The sequence below is a fragment of the Chamaea fasciata genome, unplaced genomic scaffold (assembly GCF_029207755.1).
Source record: "Chamaea fasciata isolate MVZ Bird 193981 ecotype frontalis unplaced genomic scaffold, bChaFas1.0.hap1 SCAF_5, whole genome shotgun sequence".
NCBI classification, from domain to species: domain Eukaryota; kingdom Metazoa; phylum Chordata; class Aves; order Passeriformes; family Sylviidae; genus Chamaea; species Chamaea fasciata.
Genome location: NW_027094090.1, coordinates 36873796 through 36879770, shown reverse-complemented (window position 1 = coordinate 36879770; position 5975 = coordinate 36873796). Strand labels below are relative to the sequence as shown.

At 37.4% G+C, this 5975-nt stretch overlaps 1 long non-coding RNA gene across 1 annotated transcript; it reads left to right on the top strand.

The window, feature by feature from the left end:
• Positions 1–1016: 1016 nt before the first annotated feature.
• LOC136290202 (uncharacterized) lies at positions 1017–5428 on the top strand. Its single transcript, XR_010721040.1, has 3 exons — positions 1017–1071; positions 2109–2188; positions 4063–5428. It is a non-coding gene; the product is annotated as an uncharacterized lncRNA (long non-coding RNA).
• The last annotated feature ends 547 nt before the right edge of the window (positions 5429–5975 follow it).

Here is a 5975-nt window from a genome sequence, read left to right as displayed (position 1 = left end):
AATCTGCCACTGCTGCCTTCAACTCCAGCTGCCTCCTGACTTATAGTCTGAGGTGAGTATTTGCTTGCTGAGATATCTACCACTGGTTTTTGAACAGTGCTCCTTGAACCCTTGAACTCTCTAAGTGATAATTAAGAAGATGAAACCCACAGTCAGTGGATTTAAATTTGCTAGTCAAAATTTTCCCCGCTCCTGGGAAAAAGAAATAATATTTAGTGATCTTCAAACTTTAAAAAGGTCTAAAAAATCACTGCAATATGTTTCAAGTGATACATTCTTGAGTCATTATATTTTATATAATCCTTAACATTTTATCTTACAAAACAGATGAACATCTTCATAATAGTCAGTCTTTCACCCACATATCAAATTGTCAGTTCCTCAAGTTCTATTGAGAAGATTAGTATTTTTATAAGTCACTACCTCCAAGTATGACTATTCATCCAGTAGCTCAGGAAGGAAAGAAGTAGCACGTTATCTCTTCAGCTCAGTGCTCAGCACTGGGACAGAGCAGCCTGTGTGATCTTTGATTGTGTTATAGCTGGGGAGCAGTTGAGCCGAGGCCAGCAGTGAGCCTTGGCAGCAGTGGAGGCCAGCAGTGCCCCGGGCTCCATTGGCAGGAGCACAGCCCGCAGAGCAAGGAAAGGGAACCTTTCCTGTACTCGGCAGCTGTCAGACCACATCTGGAGCCCTGTGTCGAGTTTGGGGCTGCCCAATGCAGGAAAGGCATCAATAACCTGGAGCAAGCCCAGGGCAGGGACACTGGTGGTCAGGGATGGAGCACGAGAGACGGGGGCTTCTTCACTTGAATAAGTGAAGAAAAGGGACATGAAAAGGCTTACAGCTTCACATCTACAGCTTGTGTCTAGAGTCACATGACAGGCTTCATAAAAATATATCTCAATTTTTACTAACAGCAATTTGGCCAGCTGATCCTATTCAGTGTGCTACAGCCAGCAGGTTGAAGCCTACATATTGCTACTGGCTACGTATTTCCATCAGCTGAATCTTATCATCATGGTCAGACACTTTTTGTGCTTTGACTTCTGAAAAATATTGCACTTGGAGAAGGTGGGTAACCAATCCTCTCTGGAGACATTTACTGAAACAGCTTCAGAATCTTGCCATATCATTAAAAGTTAGAATAACTTAATAATCTGAATTGTACTTTGAATATTTTCAGTAATTTTCATTATTTTAACAAGATAAGTATTTGACAAGTAAATTCTAAGTTTCTTCTGGCTGATAAAATTAAGCATAGATTCCACTTTCTTGTCCTAGCAAAATGGCTTATCCATCAGGGTTAAATTATTCCAAAAGGAGAATTCTTACTGTTTTTCTTACTGTAATTCCTGGAGGGTTGTACTTTCAAACTACCTAACACTGCTTTCACCAGGGAGCCTTATAGAAAGGTTGTTATGGCATTGTATTGAATTAACTTTATCTCTATTTGCTTTATTTATTCCCTCTCTTCACTTTGCCTAATTTAATTTCCTTACCTCACGGGGTGCTTCTTGGTAGAAGCAGGACTGAATTTTTAGTATCACTTTCTCTAGATGTCTTCTGCTGGATGTCCAGAACTTCAATTTATTTCAAGAGATATTCCAGGGGTATTTTTGGGGTTGGGGTGGTTTTTTGTGGGTTTTTGTTTTTTTGTGGGTTTTTTGGTGGTTTTTGTTTGTTTGTTTTTGTTTTTTGTTTGGTTGGGTTTTTGGTTTGTTGTTGTTGCTGTTGTTGTTGTTGGTTTTTAATGGGACATTCATCAAAAATAAGCATATAAAATGTGCAGGAATTTATGATGGAATTTGTTTGAGCCAGCACAAGCAGAAATCAGGAGAGCTCAGATAATTGTTTCCTTAAACCTGAACGTTTCCTGACAGAATAACATTGATATCAGGATGTGCTGGTGAACATTTTTGTGTGGGCAAGCAAATATGCTGTGGTACAGCACAAATGGACAGACCCATAAGAATCTTCCTTTTTTATGTCTCCTGAAGCTGTTGTTTTCTCTCCTCATTATTGTCCTCCTATAGGAATATATTTCATGTCTTACTCTTCCAAGGACCACTTTGCTAATGGGGCTGTACTGTTCATATGTTTTCTTCTAGATTTCCTAGCCTTCAGTCGCTTTCTGCTCTCCTCCATGCCAGAATCTTTTTGAATGCTCCTGGGAAAATGGGGCCATCTGGTAGTAGTATTTCTTAAAAGTATCACCATTTCTGTGTCATGTTTGGACAGAAGGACTAAAAAGAAATAGCTAATTAGGAAGGGGGCTTTTTTATCTGAACAAGGCACTGAAGTACATGTTAAAATCATACCAATTTCAATAACATTTAGGAATATTCCTGGGCATGCGTACTTTGCAGAATAAATGCTAAAAGCTAGAAAGAAACTTCCATACCCATTGCAGTGGGAAGGAAAGACCACATTACCAGCCTATCCTATGGTTCTCCTCTGTTCCACACTGCTGCTGTTACCAGCTAGGGGAAGTTACAGCAGCAGCAGCCGCCTTTAGAACTATAGGAAGGGATAATAAACACAGGTTGACAAGATAAAAGTGTAAAGGTAACCAGTATCAGACCAAATTTATCCCTGGTAAATGAGATAATTTAATGAGGTTGCTTTTGAAATGAGTTTTGGCCATCACAGTTCCAATAGGTGACAGTAATTTGTGAAAAAAGTCCAAAAATTTTCAAACATCATGAACACTTAAATCATGATGCACAACACCTTGAACACTTTAGAGTCTAAAACTGGTAGTCTGGCATCCAAGTGGTGCTGTTGATGCCTGGAAACAAAGTGGAGATCTTGATTTATGATATTCAACTTCCAGGCATGCCAGGAAGAAAATCTTGATGGTGCTGTTTGTCAAAATCCCACTGGCAGCTTCCTCGTCTTGCTGAATGTCCCTACCAAAGTTCAGCTATGTGTAGTGTCTGCACCATTGCTGTTCTCCACAGCTTTGGGAAGTGGACCTGAAAACATTAGTGCAAAAGAAAATGACATCAGGTCCAGACTTTAGAGTGTTTATACAGATAATATTTAACTAGGTAAATTTGCCAGAGAGTTATAAACAGTAGAACACTCAAGGAAACCTAGTGTCTGTAAAAATCATGTCTAACTGGAATTCAGGAATTCAGGTTCAATTTTTTCTGACCTCAAACATAGTGATGCCATTTGGCACCTTCTGGGGTGCTTTGTCTTGCATCAGAGCCATGATAATATTCAGTGCCTTCCTGTTTATGGACATAAGTGCAAAATAATTCAAAGAACAATTCAATATAATTGGCACTTTTGTACGAAGATTTCTAGCTTAAAAGGGGGATTATTTTTACATATATTTCTACTCAATAAGATTGTTTTTAATTCAAATTGCTTTAATTTCAAAAGTCTAATCAACTTTTATTAAAAGAATGAAACATTGAAACAAAAGAAAATTAAAAGAGTTAAATATAAATTTCATTTCCTCAATCTGATGCTTTCCTTCATTATAAATTATAGGAATTTTTGTTATTTTGTTCCAATATGGTCAAACCTCTGAAAGACAGAGCTAAGGAAAACTATTAAGAACTACATATACAGTTACAGATAGCAGAAATAATACAAATTAGATTTAGTTACACATGCTTTGGCAAAACAAAAGATTGATTATAAGCTTTTATTTGAGTGGAAGGAGAAAATCCATCTTCAAATTAAAATTGTCATGTAGGCGAGAAGAAGAAAAATGCAACAAATGGCTCTTGCTAGCATGACCTAAACCATGGAGATGGAAAATATGAGCCAAGCAAAGGAAAAAAATTTGGTCTTCTATATTTGTCAAAAATATTATAGAAGTATCTATTAGCTAGCTGTTGAAACAAAATCTTATCCGAATCATTTTTTCCCCATGAATTATATCAAAATATAAAGAATTAGGCTGTTTTCCCCTTCTACATTTGTCTACTTGGAAATAAACAAATGAAATAAATAAATGTATTTGCATAACTAATTTAAAAGGTAGTGAAGGAAAGAAAGTATTTTTCAATTTTTTCCTTAATCCCTGCTCTTTCCTGTGCTCTACAGATTTTCTTTGCAGGGTCCTATTAGCTGCGGATAAAAAACATGAATGAATGGCACAACCAGCAGAGAGAGAAGGTTATTAAATCAGCAAATGAAGAAACAGCACAAAGAATAAGAACACCTTGAAAACAAATTTCTTTGCCTCTGGAGAGGAACTACAGCAGGGTTGTTTGGCTTAGGGGATATGCATATGCTCAAACATAAAAGGCAAGTGGCTTTAGTAATGAAAACTCCCACATAAAGAAAGTAAGAGGATCAAATGTCACGTGTACCCTCTAAGGAGTTTGCAAAGATACCAGAGCTACAACACGTGTAGCTGTCTTTGAACTTGCCATTTCAGGTCTGCATCCTTCAAAACATAATAACCACAAATAATAGTTTTGTTGTGACTATTTCATTAGTTTCCAATAAAATGGGAGGAGGAGATGCTGTCAGGAGGGAGAATGACTGACTGATGAAGCTAGGTATAAAGCAAAAGGTTATCTACCAGACAAATGTGGTTACGGAGGCTGTTAGTTTAAGAGGTACAGGGGCAGCCTTTTGCTCTTTCTTTCTTTAAACTGAAATAGTAATAGAGCAAAGCTGAAAGGAAAAAAGCAAACCACATGTAGATGAGATTTTAGTGTAAATGCTAATGTTAACAGTGTGTTTTATTTTTTGAAGGTTGTTCCAATACTTCAGTATGATAATTTTAAGCAAGCTATTTATTCTATCCTCTTGCTTAAATATCCTCTTGTCATATTTCTGAATAACCACACAGTGAATTTCTAAGGTATTCCAAGTAGTGAGAGTCCTTCCAGCTGCCCTACTGAGACAGTTTGAGAACAGCCCAGCTCCCTGCCATTCTATTGCGAGTTATTCATGGCATCCTGAAGGCATATATGGGCAATAGAGGAAGCCAGCCTACAGAAAGACACTGTACAGCCATGGAGGCTAAACAAGACCTCTGCTGTCCCTGTGTGCTGGGGCAATTAGTGTCTGTTGAACCACAGGAAAAAAAAAAAATCATAGAAACATAGAATGTCCTGAAACTGCAAAGGACCCACAGGAATCGTAAAAGTCCACTCCTGCTGCATCTCTCCTAAGAACTACCTTACAGTATTGAAATGTTTCATGTATCCTTTCTTTTGTAGAAATATTCTCTAATCTGAAATATTTCTCTTTCTATTTGATTCTGTGATTTATATGTGACAGCTTAGTTTTTTTTCAGAATCTTTACATCTTTTCTTGATTTTATGCTCTGAATAAATGCAGAGAGAAAATATTTATATCTTTCTAATGCTGAAAATCCAGTATGCAGGAGTATCCTGTATTTTTAAAACCTTTTTTGATTTTGAGAAAACCTGCCATGCATTTACCTGTGCTAACTTCTGGAGCAGAAACTAGATAACAGTACATTAAAGTAAGTTGGGTCAGATTTTTCTGCCATTACTAACATTCTGTCTGAGTTTAAACTGCTTTTGGGCATTTAAAGAGTGACATTTGCTGGCTAAAAATCAATTCTCATCAAGATCTCCTTGGCTTGTATACTAGAATCTGTGATTTGAAGCTCAGAGGAATTACTGAGAAGTTAAATGGGAGAACAGAGAAAAAGGGACCAGAGAAGAAGCTCAGAAGTCTAGTGGGGAAATAACCTTTTTTCCCCATCCACTATATATTACTGGACTGTGAGAGAAATAATGAAACCAAAGGAGACCTGAGAGGAAGCTTATCACTAAGCAAGGGGTATGGCTTTGGTTCTTTGAGAGCAAATTTAGGTGCGTCTTCAGGCTGAATCTTGGAGATATTATTTAGTGAATACTCTCCAATTGTCTGATAAGAGTAAATCAAAGTAAAGCTAAATCAAAACCCCTCTACTGGTGGTGCTATGAGAGTGGTGGACATGACTGTCTCTTTCTAGACAGTATCACAAAAAG